General features: G+C 50.1%; 1 protein-coding gene across 1 annotated transcript in view; it reads right to left on the reverse strand.

Moving 5' to 3' along the window:
* LOC122379557 (palmitoyltransferase AKR1-like) overlaps positions 1–19876 on the reverse strand; it is a 65137-nt gene that overhangs the window by 37163 nt on the left and 8098 nt on the right. The window lies entirely within an intron of this gene.

Below are 19876 nucleotides of genomic sequence, written 5' to 3' on the forward strand. Positions count from 1 at the left end.
GGCCCTGGATTTGGATAAATAACATGTTGATAATCATATTAGCACACATTTACATTATCATCTATCTCAAGGTTGCCCTCCAGGCGGCTCTAAACTATGGCAATTTCCCTATCTTCAACATGTAAATGCCCTCGGGCGTCCTCGTGGTGACGTAGGCATGGGAGTGCCAGGTTGGTAGGAACTAGACTTCGACGCCCCCTGGGCAGATCGCTCCTCCGCTCAAGAATTTGCGTCTTAAAATGTAAGAGTTGTATATACAGAAATCACGCACTGCTTTCAGCAGGGCACTTCGGCTGCAAACTTGAAACGGAACAGAGTATAGGCATACATGTTTGCCATCAAGGGACATAGTGCAGCCGGCAGTTCATGGGAAATCTGGTTATTTGATGTAACGCCGGCGTTTGCCATTACCGCTACAAAATCACATTTTAACTTACTTGAGAGGAAAAATCAAGTAATTCTTAAAATGTCCAAAAGGCTTAAGCTTATTGTGTAACTGGCAACATTCCTCGATTTCGCTTTAAAATACGTTGATAAGCTTTCGGCAACTCAGGAAGCGTCACTATGCCACTGTTCATTAGTGATCAAAGCCGAGCTCTGTACCGAGCAGCTCCATAAACTTGCAACACTGCGAGCATGAAGTGGAATGTTTGAAAGAAGACAGGACCGTTGACTAGCCACCCGACTGGGGAGGAAGATTTGGGATGGATGTTGTTAAATGCGCATATTATAAGGCTTCCTTTAATTCTATTCGATTATTAAAATTAACACAGGTATGAAACACGGCTCCTTAACAGCGTCGCCAACTTTTACAGCAGGCGGAACTACAATATCACTGAGACAAAACCAGCATTACTTCAGTCGCAACTCGCATGGGTAGCACCATAAACAAAAGATAAGTGCAAAGCCACGATCCCGTATCCACGTAACGGTCTCACGTAACTTCAGTGGAGCGTGCAGTCGTCGCCGAGACAGCCCGCTGACTCACGCATCACGCTCCTCTCATTTCAAAACCAGGTACAGATTACACCATATAATTCATTCGGACCTTATGAGATCTTCACAAGCCGCTAAAACTCTGTCGAGCCGAGGGCCACGCCGAGCCGCCGCGCTGGCAGCATTATCTTCTCAGCCGAGTAGCCGGCGCGCCCACCAGCCCTGACCGCAGACTGCCGTATCGAAATGAAGCCACCCGGACCTAGCCGCGGCATCAGCCGCGAAACGGCCGGCCGCAGATCGGGCCCGTAAGGCACTCGGCAGATCGCCACACCAAACCAAACTGGGCCGCAGCCATCAGCCGACGAGTCCGATGAAACGCGGACACGAAGTCCATAGGCCTTCATGGAATTACCGAATACGCTGACCTTGCATCCAAACCAGGACGGCCAAGTGGAATTTCGCGATCGGATAACAGAATCGGGCTTAATACAACTGGTTGGCGTGAGTCGTAGTCCCGAGAATACATTAGAGCGAACAGGTTGGGACGGTCGGCTGGATAAAAGTGTGCCGACTTCCGACCCCACCTCGGTGACATGTGTGTGCCGTGAGCGGCCGACAGCGACCGTCGGATACTGACCGCACGCGAGCAGCACGTGCGCCGATCGGCCGCCGAGCGCCGCGACAGGCCGTGCTGGCTGCACGTGCGGCCCGCCCCAGCCGCGGTCAGCGCGCCGACACCGACGACATCGACGCCACCGGCCACAGGCACTCACTTTCCGACAGGTACGACGCCACCCGCCGCCCGGCCATCCTCATCAGAAAGACGAGCGCGCCAAGAACAATAGAACATAGAGCGCTTTCGATAATTTTTGGCGTACAAGAAATGCGATACATCGGTCTGTCATTGTCTTTACGACGAAATTACGGACAAAAAGTGACCAAGAGTAATGCAATACAAGGAAACTCACGCATCACAATTTATGGTTGAAAAGATTACTTATTTATGGAATCTCGCCGACTTGAAAATCAATTACTGACTAAGACATTCCAGGAAGTTTTAAGACAGACATACAGGCCTTCTGTGAAGTCGTTCCATTTTGCATTAATCAGTCGCTCCTTCAGAATGCTTTGAGATTGTCGCTTTTATCCGACCTATTTCCACTGAGCGGCCCGGCCGACAGCCGACCCCTGTGACCGGCGGCCGGTCCAGGAACAAGATCGGCCGACAGCACCAACAGAAGTGAAGCAGCGGGACTGAGCCGATAGAACAGAGGCGCCGCGTCGGCACGGGATCAAGGCCGCCGGGTACCGGCAGCCCGCTCCGCTCAGCTCATCCGCAGACACACCCAAACGAGCAACCCCAAACACACGACTCCGGGGAGCCTGTGGCACACGCCACCCGGGACCAGACAGAGCCTGAGACAGGGAGGAAGAGAAGTCGAGGAATGTTTAGCTGTTCCTGGACTGCGCAGTTCCCATAAGAGCTTTAAACGAATGGCATCTTTACACACAAAACAAAACTTAAATGATGTAAGATTCTTCGTAAGGTTCTCTTTGCTCAAAGCTGGCAAAGTTCAGCGACTCTGTCTTCACTCTACAGCACTCAGCCACTTAGCTACAACACTGAGCCAGCCACGTTCTCTGGTCGGCATGCAGCTCGGACTGGGACCGCGCGCGGTCGCAGCAGGCCCTGTGACCTCCGGTCACGGTCACGGGGCCTGGTCGAGGTCACGTCAAGCGGGTAGCCGTACTTTGATACACTTAGCTCGTCCGACGCGCTCGCTGACAATGAAGATGCCAATGCCATATACGGGAACGTGTCCATTAGATATATTTTTGGACGTTTCCAGCAATTACCAAGCTGCTGGTATCAGTTATGAGGCCACTTTCATGACGCGGACTGACATAGTGCCGGCGCGCACGGTCCAAATTTGGCGGCCGGCAGAGGCCCCAGCGGTCATCACAGGGTGCCGCCGCTCCGACAGTCGCCGGCCGCCGACGGGCCAGCTGTGCCCCGGCGTGGCGTGCGCCCGCTGACGGCCCGTCCGTCGGTGCCGGTCAGCCGGCCGGCGGTCCGTCTGTCTGGTCGGCTGTCTCGGCCCCACCTGTCAATGGGTGCCCGCGGGCTGGATGGGTGGTCGGCCCGGACGGACGTCACACAGCGGCCGGACGTCGCCGCGCCGCGGCCGCGCCCCGGCCGTATAGCGGCCACAGCCAGCCAGCGCCCATAAACGCCGCTCGGAGAAAGGCCTACAGACGTGTAGTAACACACGACAGTTCCACATATTGGAAAACAATGGGCTCTCCAATAGGCAATGACACCGCCAGTCATGTCTACCCGTCGTCAGACGGCGCCGGTCCCAATAAAATCGTACCCGCCGCTGTCTGGTCGCGGGCAGTCACGGCCGCGCTCAATTGTCAGCCGAAAGCATTTCATTCATAAGTTCGCATCCATGACCATACAACACGGACTCTTACAGATGAAATGGGACATCCAGTCCTTCGGTCGGGTTTTCCTCGACGCTTCAATCAAGTCGCGTTCCTGACCATGATCTTCCAGTGTGTTGTGGCTTCTTCGAATACACATATTTGGAAAATGTTCTGCTAAAGCATCTGTGTATTTTTGCCCCTTTTTCATCGTTTGTTTAATCATCGAACAAGAGACCGTAATAGTCACGTGTGGATTACGAGCAATCTCATTACCTGCCCATGTTTTAACATTGCACTTAAGCTCAGCACTAGGTAAACAGTGTTGGACATTTACTCCCAGTAGTGCAAAACGCGACGGCCAAACAACGTAGCTGCAGCATGACGTTCTGGGTACCTACCTATGATTATTACTTCGGATTTGAATCAAATAAACATAATTGCCTGCATTTTGGGTTCAACGATGCGAACGAATGTAACGAATGTTAGGCATCTTACGATAGACCTAATTCTGGATCATTTTGTCCACTTTTCCAGGTATTTTGTCAAAAGTTACGCCAACTTGCTGGTTAGTAATCTTCCTTGTTTCAGTCGTTAGGGACAGAATTGTTAAATTGTCAGAAAACGCATTAAAACACTATATTTTTCAAACCCTACAAGCCCATCTTCTAAAGCACGAAAAACTGCTTGTACTATCTTGGACTATTGCAAGTCTTCATTCCTTTGCATCTGCCAGATAGTGTTGCGGAAATGTATTTGATGCGCGCGACTAACAGTGGCGCGCAGCAAAGCCTTTCTCTGCCCGCGGGCGCAAACTGTAGCCTGTAGCGACACCTACCGCACGACGTGAGCACCACCGGCCCTCAGGCCTCAGTGAGCGCCCGCAGTGCCACGTGACAATATGAAAGCGCGAAAAACTGCTTGTACTATCTTGGACTATTGCAAGTCTTCATTCCTTTGCATCTGCCAGATAGTGTTGCGGAAACGCTTTCAGGGACCGAATGACCCTTAGTTTATTGTAGTCCAGAAATGTGCCCCCTGAATTATGCGCGCCATTCGGAGGTCTGTGTCTGCAGGCGAGGGCGAGGGCGAGGGCGAGGGCGAGGGCGAGGGCGAGAGGCGAGAGGCGAGAGCGAGAGCGAGAGCGAGAGCGAGAGCGAGAGCGAGAGCGAGAGCGAGAGCGAGAGAGAGAGAGAGAGAGAGAGAGAGAGAGAGAGAGAGAGAGAGAGAGAGAGAGAGAGAGAGAGAGAGAGTAGAAGGCCAGCGGTCTGCCGGTCTCGTGTGCCGGTACCGGCCAGGAAGGTGCGCCCTGATGGCCGCCCGTCGCGCCGAGACGGTGACGGCAGACGCAGGTGTGGCGGAAAGTGCGTGCCGCGCCTGACACTCTGTGACAGCCAGCCGCCCTGTGACGGGCCGACGCGCCGCCCTCTGACTCACGCGGCGCACATTATACCGTCACTGAGCATGACAAATTAGGTCAGCACGCAGCCAACCTGCTAATAGGATAATTAGCACCAGGTCGGTTAGTCACCGGTGAATCAAGCAACTAAAATCTAGTAAAGCTTTAGTTAGTGTCGCACAGAGTGTGAGTAATGATAGATCAATGGCCATCATAATTATGAATGCCGATGGCGTTGCAACGGACTTCACACAACCTTCAAGTCAGCGAGCAAAGAGCCACCCCCGCATTGTGGTTACCTGGTCATCATTATCGTAATGTATCAACATCGTGTCGCCACTCACCACCCGCCGAACAACCGACTCGTGGCCTATGGAGGCACGGCACTCTGAATGCGGAGAGGAGTGGACGACCGGTGGTCTGTGGAAGACCGGGTGTGCTGCAGAGTCCCGCGGTGGGCCGGCCGCACGCCCCACTCCTGACGCCGGCAGCTCGGCATTCGGATACGGGGCGTGTAGTGGCGTGGCGTGGCCAGCCCGGTATTCGGACACAGCTCGCCACTCGGACACGGCATAATTACCACACCCAGCTGGCCGCCGGAAACACGCCATCCTCGGCCAAAAAATGTCGCCAATACAGCGCGGCGGCAGGCCGGTGGCCGCGCGCGCCGCCCGTGTCGCCGTCCCACCCCGGGCCGACGCCGGAAAAAGGACGCGCAGCTTTTCGCATTCTTGATCGCACGACATTTTTGCATTCCTGTCATGTGCTCATACATTCCCAGTGGTTTTTGTAATTCTAGGCCGAACAGGTGCCGCCGTGACACTTGGCCGTATTGGAAGCTCGAGTTGCCGTCTGGCGATTTGATATGTCCGATTTGAAATTGTAATTTGTTAGTGCCGAGACATTTGCAGGTTATCAGCCTTCATAGACAGATTGCAAGGCCACAACGTTAAATCATTGGCCATATTGAGGCTTCCGATCATATGGAAGAATGGGCCATTAAATGATTTGATAACATTGTATAGGACTGCAAGGGAGTGCTCGGTGGAAATGCACTATTCTTGTTGTCGTCCAAGCCAAGCCATATGAAGTAATAATTAGCAAAATAAAAGATAAACGCGTTCAATTTACGTAAATCTATGAAAAGGACCAATTAACTCATGAGTTAGCGCAATGCTTCAAAAGCATAATCTTTGTAAAGTCCCAATATCTAGCCCAATCTAGCCCATATCAATTAACTAACTAGTTTACTAGTCCCTTTGGGCGAAGAACGGGTATACGAGTAGGTATGACAAATGTGCCACGAAGTGCCACGTCTCAAGAGCTTCACAACTACCCTTACACGGTAAATGTAAAACAAAACACCCTGCACGTGCGCATGTGCAAACTGGGCCCAAACTGACTTTTGCACCGCACCCTACTAACCGGTCCTCAGTGTACAGTGTAACAGTGTACCAAATTTGAGTGCAATCGGCCCAGCCGTTCTCGAGATCTAGAAACGTCCCCTGCACGTGCGCGCGTGCAATGGCACCCTAACCGTAACACATGGGAATACATCGGCTGGTGGATACCTAGCTCTGCATGTCGAGTTTAAAGGGACCCTCCCACCTTAACATTAGATTTGAGTTGAGATAGCCAAAATGGGGTCCCTGGCTCACAATTACCGGTTTCGGCACTCACAACATCGAGAAATGCCTTAAATCGGAAATATTGAATTTCAAAATTGCAGCATTTTGATTCAGAGGGGCTAATGCTTAGGAATACCCCTCTGAATGTGTGACGTCAGCGCAAATATCTAACGATTTTTAAATGTTTGACTAAAACGTTTTGTAGCACGCGGTGGTATATGCTATTTGCGCGCAACATCTGCCGCAAACGCCGCACTTCTAAAATAAAGTCGCTAGAAACAGCGGAGATCCCCAAAAAGTAAACAAAAGTAAAAGTCTAATATCTTGAAAATCGGTGAATATTTTTCGGTGAAATTTGGTAGATATTTGTTTTCGCTCTTTCTGAACCGAGCGACATCACTTTCATGCCAATTCATAAACTTTTTTGAAGGTGGGAGGGTCCCTTTAAGCGAAATCGTCCCAATAATCGTCGGGTTATGGTAAGGAACACATCTGACAACCCCTCTATGTTTGTATTTTGCACTTGCAGTGAGGGGTCATTCAGATGTATCAAGAGTATCCGATGTTCGACTGAATGTATCCAGCTACCCTGCAAAAATTACCGCAAATCAATCGCCCCGGCGGTTACTGAGATACAGGCCTCTCAAAAGCGCTACTTCTGCATACCAGCTTGAACGCCCTTGACTTTTCACGCGGCACGTGCCACGAGTCACGACGGTCACTTAGATTCATAAAGAGTGGTCAATTACGGGGTAAAAGGGATAAGGCTACCCAACAACAACAACAAAAAAAAAAACGCTAGCTAATCGGTCCAGCCGTCGCTGAGATACAAGCCTCTCAAAAGCGTTTCAGGCCGGGCCGGGTCGGGTCGGGCCGGGTCGGGCCGCTCATACAAGATGTTTCAGTTATATCGAAACGAATCGCTTCGCGCTCACTCGTAATAAATATTCGTATGCTTCAATTTTCAAAGGCACATGCCATGTTTCATGATACGCTTATCAGATGACTGTGCAATTGCATACCATATCAACTCTAGCAAAGTAATACATCCCCACGTGCATAAAACACCTTAAAAGCAATAAACATAAAGGCAGCCTGCAACGTTGCAAGCTAGGGGGATAGTATTCCAATGTTCTTATGCGCTTACAAAATCGCTGTTAATGACGAGAAATCATTTACCTGGCAGCATTTTTTTTCGACGAGAAAAACTCTTCTTTTTGATATTTCCTTAACCCGCGCCCTGATGGGGGGGGGGGCATTTTGGCCCCACCCTGTGGTTTTTCTTAAATAGCGAGAAAACGGCGGCGCGCAGCGCCGCCAAATTTTGAGTACCTTACCGGGCATCAATTTGACACCTTCACACAAAATTTCAAGTCACCTCGGGTCAGGAGTTATTGAGGTCAAACTGAAGCCATGTTCGAGTAAAAATGAGCAAAAAACATGACATCTTGAAACGCTCACCAATTCTACAGTTAACAAGCAATTTTAAAGTTCTTTATGTGGTTGTGTAGAGAAAAGACGGCGCTACAAAACTGCTATCTCGGATTTTCGAAATTTTGGGATTTTCACCTCCAAAAATAAAAAATTGATTTTTTTTAGAAAAACTCAGAAAATTTCCAAAAAAAAATTCGAATTAAAAAAACGGAATATATGTGGTAGTTCCTGCGCTCTTCGATATACACACCAAATTTTAGATCGATACCTGTTTTTTTTTTGGCCAAGTTATAGCGAAAAAAACTTAAAAATTGATTACGTCAAATTTTTGAACTCAATTTTTAGCAATTCTAGACCACGTAGCGCAAAACAAAGACCACCATTGAACTCCCCGTGACGAGCTGCATCGAATCGATACCCATTTTATGCAAAAATATAAACTTTCAAATTTGACTTAATTTGACCTGACCTTGACCTGACCTTCACCAAAACAAAATCTCAACTGACCCCAAGGGCTGCCTGTCCCACATAATCGCATTTGGCATATGAAATGGACCATAAAACATGCATCACATGATATTTTTAATTTGTGACCCTCAGTGATCTGACCTCTGTGACCTGACCTGGTATCAGTGACCTCAAATAGCAAAATATGTGTTTGACGAACATTTTCCCATCGATGATTTTCAATGAAATGCATTTTACTCGATTTTACAACGCACTTCTTGAAATGCCTGTAAACGGTAAAAATTCGACATTTGACCTGACCTGTGACGTCATCGGTTTGACCGAGGTCAATGAAATTGGGTCACAAGGTAGTTCCCCGTTGGGGGCTGGGGCTATCCAACGCCGTTTGCCGCTTGTCGCTATGTTGCGTGGTTCTCGAGATCTTAGGGGGGGGGGGGGGGGCCAAAATGCCCCCCCCCCCCCCGTAATAAATGTACCGTTGCTAGACCGCGTTGCTCGGCAGACCCTATCAGGGCGCGGGTTACGAAAAAAGTAGCAAAATTCGAGATACGTGTAGGAAAGCCAAAAGTCTCGAGATGAGCAAAGCCTGAGACAAAACTTTCTAATGCTAGAATCAAGTGGCGAGCATAAGTTGTAGGTAGGTCAGCTGCCAAAAGGCAGACATCTGCCTTGCGACAGATTAAGTCGCCAACAACTGTCCAGTTCAAGTTGAATAAGGCGAAATTTGAACAAGATAGGACCTCGGCATACAACTGAGATCAGCCTGTGATTGTACGATTTTCACCTTCAAATACCTACCACAGGGGTCGGGCAGCCGTCCCAGCCTGTAGCCGCCAGTAGTTGAAAAAAAAAACAATTGTGCCCTCTCCCCTCCCCTTCCAGGACTGCGAGCATTAACAGCATCAACGCATCAGCAGCAAGAAGCCGGTGAGTTGATCCGCGGGATACCCGTGCGGATAGAGGGAACTGACAGATAAGGCGAAAAATATAGGTCATACAATCCTATATATATATAGGCACTCAGTCTCAGCTAAGTGCCTGGTTACTATTGGCTGTTTTGCAGGCATCGGTAAAATCCTTCTTGAAAGGATTGCATTCCCAATCCACATTCCTAGTGCCGAAGTGGATTGCATTCCTACCCGCAATCCCCTTTTTTCACTTGGATTGTGATCAAATCCGCAATCCTTTTTTGCAATCCTGTTGTATTATTATGTGCACTAGTGGATCTGGGGGAGGGAGGGGACCATAGGGACGTGCCTCCATCCCCAAATCACCCATTTCTAGTACCTAGTCTTGCGAGTACCTAATTCCTATCTAAGGCACAGGTATTTTATGGGAAATGTTTTTTGCCTCAAACACCCCCACATTTAAACCTTTACCCAACCAGTGTTTTATATTTTAAAAACTCACCCTCAAATACGTAATTTTGCCCTTCCTATGTAGTTCATCAGCCTATATTATTTTGAGCGTTTAAATTAAAAGCGTTTAAATTATTTCAAGTTTCGATGCAAAGTCCTTGATAGCAAAGTATATTAAGTCAATGAAGCCGATCTCATAATTTTCAATCGCAACAAACCATTTCAAAGCACTAATCAAACACAATCCGGATTGGATTGCAAAAATTGGAAGTATGATGCAATCCAATCCGCAATCAAATCCTGTTTTTTGGAATGGATTTCAAATCCAGGTGCAATCCACCAAAAAGGAATGCAATCAGGATTTTGCAATCCTGCAATCACAATCCTACCGATGCCTGCTGTTTTGAAACCGGGACAAGTAATATCTGGCCAGCCTATATAGACTATGGATGAACAGAATGCAATTTTTAAGAGATAACAGAATACAAGTTGGACAGATAATGACTTGCTCGACAAGCAGTAAAGAGAGCTAAAATGGAGCGACCGTGCTAGGTGCGAAAGAATGTCGGCAAAGACGCTTTGAAGTCCTTTTTTCTGATCGGTACCGTCGCGCCCAATATTTGTAGGGTGCCAATGACTTGTCTCCTCTGTTCTCTGACGTCAATGCCGAGAACCAGCGGGTGTCGTGGGTTCCTGGATTCGGGGTCAACTGGATGGGAAATGGATTTCGGCGGGCCGATACTCTGAATCGAACGGCCCGGCCCGCAATGATCGGCTTACATCGGTGTTACATTATCATCGATCCGGGAGTCGTGTATCGCAGCCGGGATCGGCGTCGGCCAACGGTCCGTCTCCGCGCATTGTCCGGCACGCCAGGCCCTTAGCGGGCGGCGGCGCCCTTTGAGCGCCCGCCCGACCCCGTGGAAGCAACTCCTCTGAACCGGGCGCCACCGACCAGCGGCGCCAAAACGCCGCCAACAAAATGCCGATAGCCATCTCGCGTTACCTTGGGTGTGGATATTCCCGACAGAGTCTCTGAACCCGACGTCAAACAGTATTTTCAGTCTGGGTCCCGGGAAGCGTACCGTGTTTGTCGTCGCTCAGCCGGACGACGGTGACACTATTTTCCCTGCTACGGTGACCTGCGAATGACCCGTTATTATAAACAGTGTCACTTAGCCAGCCTCCTGGACAGCGGCCATGCCATTGTCGCCTCCAAACTGTTACAGTTGGGTACAAATGCACATTTGCCTTAACAAAGCAAGCCTTTTGGAATCAAACACTGGTCAATTAGAACAAACGCTAACAGGCACCAGATCGGTGTTGACTGCTATGAGGAATGTAACAAAAAGAAGCGACGTCTAAAACTATTTTATTCGAACATCTGCGGCCTTCGTAAATCGGATAGTATATGACCCTTTCTTCGTGTCAAGTAATCGCACAAGATATTGTATCGATCACATGCATGCAAGGCCAAACCAAACGTTTTTCGCCTAACACAGCTCAAACAGGCATGCACCTAATAGAAAAGTGCAAATATTCGCACGAACAGACATAGCATCAGGGCCGATATGCCAATATGACGCGACTGGCGCGTGCCGCAGTCGATTGGCGGCCAGCGGCACATAGCCCGGTCCGCGGAGAGGCGAAGAGCGGGACTGGAGGGACGAGGTGGGAGGCTGTGGTGGGAGGGTCCGGAGGCTAATCCTGCCTGCAGCTGACACCACTACCGCCGGGCCGGAGAGGCGGGATAGCTGAGCTGGAGGGAGAGACGCGGCGGCAGGGGCAGGGGCCGGGACTGACAGGCAGGTGATGAGAGAGGGCGTCCCGGCAGTCCGCCACCCTCTGTCCAGGCGGCGGCTGTCAGTCGGGCCCGCGGCACTGACACACCGGGCGACGGCACGGGCCGAAGAACGCGCCGTATTCCGCACCGAGAAATGCACAATGAGACGGGCCCGGCTGGCACCGCCGACACCTTGCCGAGCGGCGCCTCTAGCCGACGCCGCCATCAAAAGGTGCCGAACCGGTAAATGACAGGAAGTAACAGAAATGGTATAAATCGGACGGCAGACTGACAGACGAGAAATGACTGTGACAATTAGGGATGGTTTTTCCGCACATAAGCCGGTGCAATCAAAGAGCCGCCGTCCACGAAAAAGGCCTCAGGGAGGCAGAGAAAAAGGTCGGTTTTCGATGCCGAGTGTTTGCGTCACGGCGTACTAGGCGCGCCATCAAACGGCGCCGCACAGGTAAACGACAGGAAGTAACTGGAATGACAAGTGGGCCGACGGCCAGCCAGATGAGAAATGGCTCACACGACTGGATGTTTTCCGCAAGAAAGGTGTCACGACCGTAACACATGCGCCGGAAACCAGTGTTTCCATGCGGAATCACAAACAACAAACTCGTCCACCAGCTGACAATTTATTCAGACAGCTCTGACAGCCGGTCAGATAAAATTCGGCGACAAATGTTCAAACAACGTGCCATTCTGATATCAATCAACGGCCGTCATAAGAGCGCAGGTGTAAGTACCCCGGCATCGGCTTTAGATGTCCGTAACTGCAACGGACGTTGGTTAATGCACAAGTTTTTAAGAGGGAATTTTAAAATGACATCAAACCACATGTGTCATTAACTCGTCAAGCAGGAAGCAGATACGATCCTCAAATTCCAAGGTGCTCGAAAGAGCCTGACTCAAAACGACATGACCATCACGAAAGTATACAGAGAAGGTAGTGGAAATGGCATTAATGGTGAAAAGGAATAATTTTCTACTCTCACCTTTAATTTTACAGATCATTTTCTACTCCAATTTTATCCAGAAGCGGCATACGCAGCTATGGTTGGCGACAACTCATCGATCACCTTGTCAGGCAACCATGTAGGGGAGAGTGGGGTAAGATGCCCAGGGTGGGAAAGACGCCCCACCCCCTCTAGCGGCGAAACTATAATCTAACATGAAAATTAATGTTCTTAGCGTAAAGCGGAAGCCTGTCTTGTTAGCTGCACAAAAATTTGCAAAGCTCAGTTGAGCAGCGGTTGGCTGGTGATTGCATGTTTTTTTATTTGCTGCTTTCAAAAAATATTTTGGTGTCAAAACATTGTAAATATCAAAGAAGGTACAATGTACATAATTGTTATCTCCTTTGCTATGGTCGTGATACATTAGCATGCGTGTACTGTGTCCCAACCAGTTTGTTTCAGCTTGTTGTTTTATGGCTAACAAATTGTACTGATTAAATGTTAATTTGGTACCTTGGGGAAAGATGCCCCCTGCCCTGATGGGGAAAGACGCCCCCCTATTTCCGTACGCTGTCCTTCAAGCAACCCGTCGAATCATTTATTACATTCTTGTGATGAGAGACAAAAGCCGATCTAGGACTATTGAGAGTCCAATACGGTCGGGTGCTCTCCATGCCGGTCTCTCGGCCCACACAAGAACTTTTTGTGCGGCATCTGACTCTGAGAGCCCTCACGACGGCCTCTTTGGGCCCCATTATTGGCTCCAAGGCCCCTCACGACATCCTTTGAGGGCTCCCACGCTGGCTCCACGGGCCGCGCTAGCATCTGAGGTCCCCACGATGGGCTTGAAGGCCCTCAAGCATCATGAAGACCTATAAGGGCCCCACGACGGTCTCCGAACGCCACCACGGAGGCTCGTTTGGCCGCGCTGGACATGATGGCCCTCACTATGACCTCTGAATCCCCTCACGACGACTTTTTAGGGCCCTTATGATAGCGTTTAGTGTCTACCGTAGGCTCGAAGGGACTACTGATTCCTTCAGGCAATTCACGTGCCCATCTATGTCACTATAGTGCAGGGGGCATCTTCCCCAACGCCAGGGGGCGTCTTTCCCACCCTCTGGGGTAAGATGCCCCCTTTCACTTCTTCAGGAAAATGCTTAATAGCAAAAAAGTTATCATATTTCAGGCACGAAAGTGTGATATTTTTTTTGAGAAAATGATGTCGGCTTCCGTTAAAACTCCAAGTTTTTGCTTTCCGATTGTCATTTTCGAATAACATATGACATTGCAAAACCCTGGGCATCTTTCCCACTCTCCCCTACTACATCTTCACAATCTTTTGTAGATAGCTATGCTTTGTCTGTTTTTATCTCTTTTAGGGACCTACCTGAACAGCGATTTTCCACTATTAGTATTCTCCTTAATTAGTGAGAAAGTTCCGCCTAAGACCCAGAAAAAATACAATTTAGGACACTGCAGAAAATATATGATAGCCTTCCTAAATCTCTTTCTCGAACATGCGGTCCTAGCTGACCTGAGGTCAATGGTTTTACTTGCTGAGGGAAATAACAGACATTTTCGCGAAAACTAGTTTTTACCTATGATTTTGTTTTTTACACAAAACACGGATGACATTGATCTTGAAGCCATTGCGTTTCTTTCCCGGAGAGCCCCATCGTATTGGCATCCATGGTATTGGCGTATAACTTTAGCTAAAAAGTCAGCTTTAGAATTTGAACTTGAGGCAATGCCAGTAGGTACCTACTGTACTGTACTGTACCTTATCGGAAAAGGTCATGCTGTATGTACCTACATTTATCGATTCGTATCGTCATGGATGATATAACACTCATCCATGGTATTATTATCTCATCCATGGTATCGTTAAGAATTACGATAAGCACATTCAATGCGTTTCCATTGCCTCAATATGTCTATCGAAAGTTACTGTCAAAGGCCTGATTAACTTTTCATTATGTCAGATGATCTGAAAAGCATAGTTATGGGCGCAAGCGGTTTTTAACCCTCGCATGTGTGCGGCGTTTGCCAGCTTCTAATGTGTAGGGGGGGGGGGGTCGGTTGGACCCCCCCTTGCCGTTTGGACCCTGATCGAGCTAGAGCTTCGCGGAAAAAACGAGCGTGTTGCCCGTGACGAGAGGAAGCCGATAATACCCAATTTTATGGTCCTAGGTCATTGGTTGACCTTCCAGGTCAGGTCAATGACCCAAAGTCGGGAAAATCGGGACCTGTTAGAAAGTCGTAAAGTGTGGCTGCTAAGGGGTTTTTCGGGGTGCTTATCACGAATATAAATAAAACGAATGTAAGTTTTGATCACAGATGATGTCTTAAAGCATTTGGACCAGGTCGGGTGGGTCAGGTCAGGTCAGGTCAGGTCAACCAGTAGGCGTCGTGACGGGTATTCGTAGTACGTGTATTTTTTGTAGCGGTTGAAAAAAAACGTCTTCAGCAAATACGTCAATTTTGACGAGGCTTGCGCTGAACCGTTGACCTCAGGTCAAATAGAAGCGAAAGAGGTACACTTTTTATTCGCTTACAACCACGGTGCAAGCAAAGCCTTTACCTATATCACACGTTACACTGTGCCAAATGTCGGTCGCTCCAATCGTCAAATAAAAACGGACGAAGTCATATGTGTATATAGACGCGAGAATGCACAAAGTAAGCAGCCGTTGAATTTCTCAAGGCGACCCCCTGGCGATTCCGACCCTGGGTGCTCGCTACCCGGACCAACCACACAGGCAGGTAGGTAACTATTTGCTCTCCACTGATGCTGCTCTAGAGTCCGAGAACCAGAACTGATAAAACTGTCCAGTTTCTGGAGCAGCAATGCCATATTTGGTCGCAGCATTGGTATTCGTTCAGGGGCATGAAACTGTTTCTACTTGGATCGAATCGGTCGGATAATTGCACCTCCCTTCATGCATGCATGAGCGCGAGGGGTTCATATTATGCACGGTAGCCACACCATACTCTTAGCTACTTTAAGATTGCTAACATGAATACCAAAAGCGAGACGTCCTACGCAGTACATTTAGCTATTGATTTCACTGATCACAGGAGCATGGCACCACGAAAAACAATCAAAACGAAATAGGCTGAACACTAATTTAGACCAAGTGATTAAAAACAAAACCCCGACCGAATGCCGGCCCGATGAAGCACGAAATGCTGTTCGGTCCAATTAGCAGGGTCTGTGTCTGAAGTTCCGAGGAGGTGACTACGCCCGCTCGGCAGTCGGCGTGCTACGAGCGCGCGCGGCCAGCCCGTCGGCGACATGAGCATCAAGGGCTACCGGGCCGGCCAGACGGCACGACCAGCCGGCCGCACGCGACACCGACACCGGGCCGCCTTTCAAGTGGTCGGCGCGCGGCGGCGGCCGGCCCACCGACAAAGTGGCACGCCACACGGCTCGGTAATTAGATGGCGATCTCGCGCCGCGCGCCGCGCCGTCCCCGGCTGGTCCGGACCTGACCGGGCCGGTTATGTGGTCTCGGCCCGCTCCAGAGGCAGCACCGGGAAGATGAGGATGGGGCCCGCCCGTGAATTTGCCACCACCCCGCTCTGCGACCTGCCGCTGCTCGGATCAGAGCGGTGCGTGCGACCGGCGATTACTCCGGCACTGGATGACTAACGTCGCCAGCAGCTGCTTGAGCCGCCAGTCCACGTCATACCTACCCAAACACTGACGTGATGCGGGCGGGACGCTCTTACAGGCTTAGTGGAACCAGCTCCCAAACGCCGCAGGTGCATGTCACTTCAACGTGCACTGGATGACGTGCTGTCCAAACAGATGCGCGACCGGCCCCAGGTGCGCTGACTCACGGCCAATGAGGATAAGCCCGGGAGGCGGCCGATGACAGCCACCGCCCCTGCAGCGGTGGACGGACGGGCGGGCGGGCGCACCTGGAGCCAGCGCCGGCGGCGGACCGAGACGGCTCTCCGGAACTCCAACAGATGTCCCACCGGGCGGTACCCGGACTCGACGGCCCAGTGACGAGCTCATTCATTCATGGTTGTACACAAGTCACAGCCCGATAGAACAACTTTGATGACAGCATAGGAAAACGTGAGCAGCGTGTAACCGCTTCTGACTCACGCTATGCACATGTATGCATTTCTACTTTCCGCGGCCGAACCATGTCACGCTGAATATTCTGCGACCGCAAACAGCGAACTAAACCAACAAGAAACTACTGGCATGACAAGTACGCTGTTCTAGATCTGCGAGACAGCCAAACATAAACGTCATGTCAATTTCCAGGCTGATGAGGACGGGTTCGTTCCTTCCTCTTCTGGGACGAAGTGTGCAGGTGATAGTAGGTTGACGAGCAACGAGGTTGCCCCGCAGTTTGGGCCTTTCCCTTACCCAAAACAAGGAACCGTAGAGGAGCTCTTGCTCGAGAGAAAAAGGAGTCAGAAAGTCTTGTTTAGAGTTGATTGAGGCTTTCCACGCACTTGTGCTGCCTTGAAAGTCATGATTTGAGCGATGAGATATATAAATTAGCTTAGGCAAGCATTTCATTCATGGCTGGGGTTGCCTTATTTGGTCATTTTCTAAAGTTGTTAGTGTGCAGCCCTCGTTTAGCTGCCTGAAAGGTATCGTTATTTCTGCAAAAACTGAGAATAGCTCAAAGTATTGACTTGTAGGCAGTTTTCAGTCGCTCAAAAAGCAAACCGTAGACGCGTGATACACTACGCTCAGGATTGACCTAATCATTGCCTTTACTTTTAGCCAATATCGACACCTTTTTTTAAACCCCACATCTGCTCTCCCGTGAATTTCCGGGAGGCACGAAAGATCTCCTTTTAAAAGTGTCCAATCGTCCGATCCTGATCAAATATGTGTGTTCCTAGGCCTGTTCTGGTATTGCTTTATCTGCCAAGACAGACAAACTTGAGAAAAATCGAGTGATTGTACCTTTTTTGAAGGTCTCTAACCAACTTGTCTGAAATTCACCGGAGAACAAATGTGGGGTTTAAAAAAGGTGTCGATATGTCGGAAGCAAGCGAACGATTGTATTTGGTCAGACAGAACATCAAGTTCTGCACTTTGTTGCCAAACTGGGCGGAGATCTCAGCTGGTAATGGGCCCGTGGGATATCGCACGAATGTTTGCTATAAAGTCCGAGTAGCTGAAAACATAGTTCTAAGCCATTCTCCGTTTAGCGAAATAAAAATGCCTGCAAAGCAGTGAGGCGAGGGCTGTACAGAGGGAACGGAAAGCAATATTGCGCTGTAATATATATTGCGCAATATAAGCTATATATTGCGCAATATAAGCTACCAATATTGCGCAATATAAGCTACCAACAAATGCTGATCTATATCGGCGGCGCGCGATGCTTTGCACGGCGGATGCCCATTTCTCCTCCTCTTAATACCTTAAGACGTCACCTATCAACTAATTGCCTGATGCAATGACTGGTTCGAATGGGCGCAAGCATGTTTGCCGCCGACAAAATTCCTGTACCTGTCTCCTTAGCCAACTGTCATGCCCGATCACCAACGTGACATTCGCACGGCACGGCACATGATAAAAACATGAGGCCGGGAGCTCGATGTTCCTTCCTACACATTAATGAATGATATTTCTACGTAATATAAAACTGGCAGTGATGAGCAAATCGGTATGCTGCGAGAAACGATAGTCTGCGATGCATTTCCGATCTCATTCTGGGCACTGCCGAAGGACAGCAAAACGTATTTTGTGAGACATAGATCCGATACTGCCCTTGCAATTCAGCGGAATGAACGCTGGTAGCACAGGTAGAAAAAGTCCCCAGTGCACAAAAACAGGTAGCATAGAGGCTTGTAGGGTCTCTGTACCTATCTTGTTCGATACAAACATGTTTTACTGTATCGAAAAGATTAATTGTGAAACTTCTTCGAAGCCGGTTTCTGGTTCAAACATGATCTCATTTTCGATCTTATCTCGTTCACAGAAAGGTTAGCCTAGCGGACATCCATTGAACGGGTGTCCTACATATGATTACGGCACCATTCCGGGAAGTGTGTCCTCATTCATAACCACACCTCGGACAGACCCCGTCAATGACTGACAGTGAAACAAATCAGTTGGAGAGACGGACTGTCCGTCTGTCACATTTTTATCCAGTAATATCGGCAGGCATGGACTCCTATCGGAATAGCCCGTCCACACTTCCGGTTATCTGTAAACGGCCGGTGAGCCGACCGAAGTCGACACAACTATGAGGTCACTGTCTGCCAGCAGCAGGCCCGAATGGAGCTGTGAGCGACGTCCAACCCATGTAACTGACCACGGAGTGACGCAACACGACAGTCGTTCGCCGGTCCCAACAATGGCAGCCGCCGCACACTTTCCCCATAGCACGAGATGCCTGACTGACCACAGCTCGGCAAACCCTAATGGCATTTGCTATTTTCATCCACTATGCATAGCGGGCATTCGTGGATAGTCAGTCTTGACCGCTATAGGCTGGATTTTCCGCCACGCCTTTGGTGGACCCGATCTGTCTACGAGACAAAATTGACAGCCCGTTCAGTCTCTCCTGTCGTTTGGTATTTCGAGAAGGCACAGAAGACAGCTAGTGCCACAGGCGGCGGAGCCAGTGCTACAGATGGCAGAGCCAGTGGGATCAATAGCAGAGCAGTGCTACAGATTATGCAGCCGGTGGAATCAGCAGAGCAGTGCCATAGTCTACAGAGCACGTGCTACGGACGGCAGAGCCCGTGCCACGGACAGTATGTTTTAGGGCCTTGGTAAAGCAAAGCCCTTGGTAAAGCCAGTGTCAAGGAAGGCGGGGTCAGTGCGGTCAGTGTCTCCGACAGGGCCAGTGACGCGGGAGTTAGTGTAAGTGTCACCAGAGCCCGTGGGGCACACCTGGGTCGGCTATCCGCTCGTGTCAGGCGCCGAGCCGGCCGCGCCCGAGTCCCTGTCAGTGCCGAGCCCGTCGAGCGCGCGCCCGTGTCGGCCGGCAGGCCGGTGAGGTCACTCCGCGGCCTATCGTGACCGCAGCGGCTACCACATTCCGATCGACCCCGATTGCCGACACCGCAAAAACTCCGCTACATAATATCTGTAAACAGTTTCACATCAGCTACATCGGAGCACGTCACACCACAGCTTTTCGGGTTCTGACATCGCTGTTTCAGCGACGCATGAAGTTGCGGTCGGTTCAACAGTTTAATGGCGATGTTCAGCAGCCGTCTATCCGTCGCCACGGCGGGCCGCCGATGGCCAAATACGGTCAGAGCTGGGTCAGACTCCTGGCGCCAGCCAACTCCTCCCGGCGGCCACAAGCACTGGTCGCCCGCCAAATCTGTAGCGCCGCCGAGCCGAGCGCATGCCGCATGCCTCTCATTCTCCGGTCGCCAGGAGCCCGGCCCTCCGCACGGCCGTCTCCAGGAATGGCGCCGGTGATTTCAGACCTCCCTGAATGGTGGCGCGGGTGATTTCAGAAGATTTTCGAGAG

The sequence above is a fragment of the Amphibalanus amphitrite genome, unplaced genomic scaffold, assembly GCF_019059575.1.
Source record: "Amphibalanus amphitrite isolate SeventyFive unplaced genomic scaffold, NRLGWU_Aamphi_draft 000080F_arrow, whole genome shotgun sequence".
NCBI lineage: Eukaryota > Metazoa > Arthropoda > Thecostraca > Balanomorpha > Balanidae > Amphibalanus > Amphibalanus amphitrite.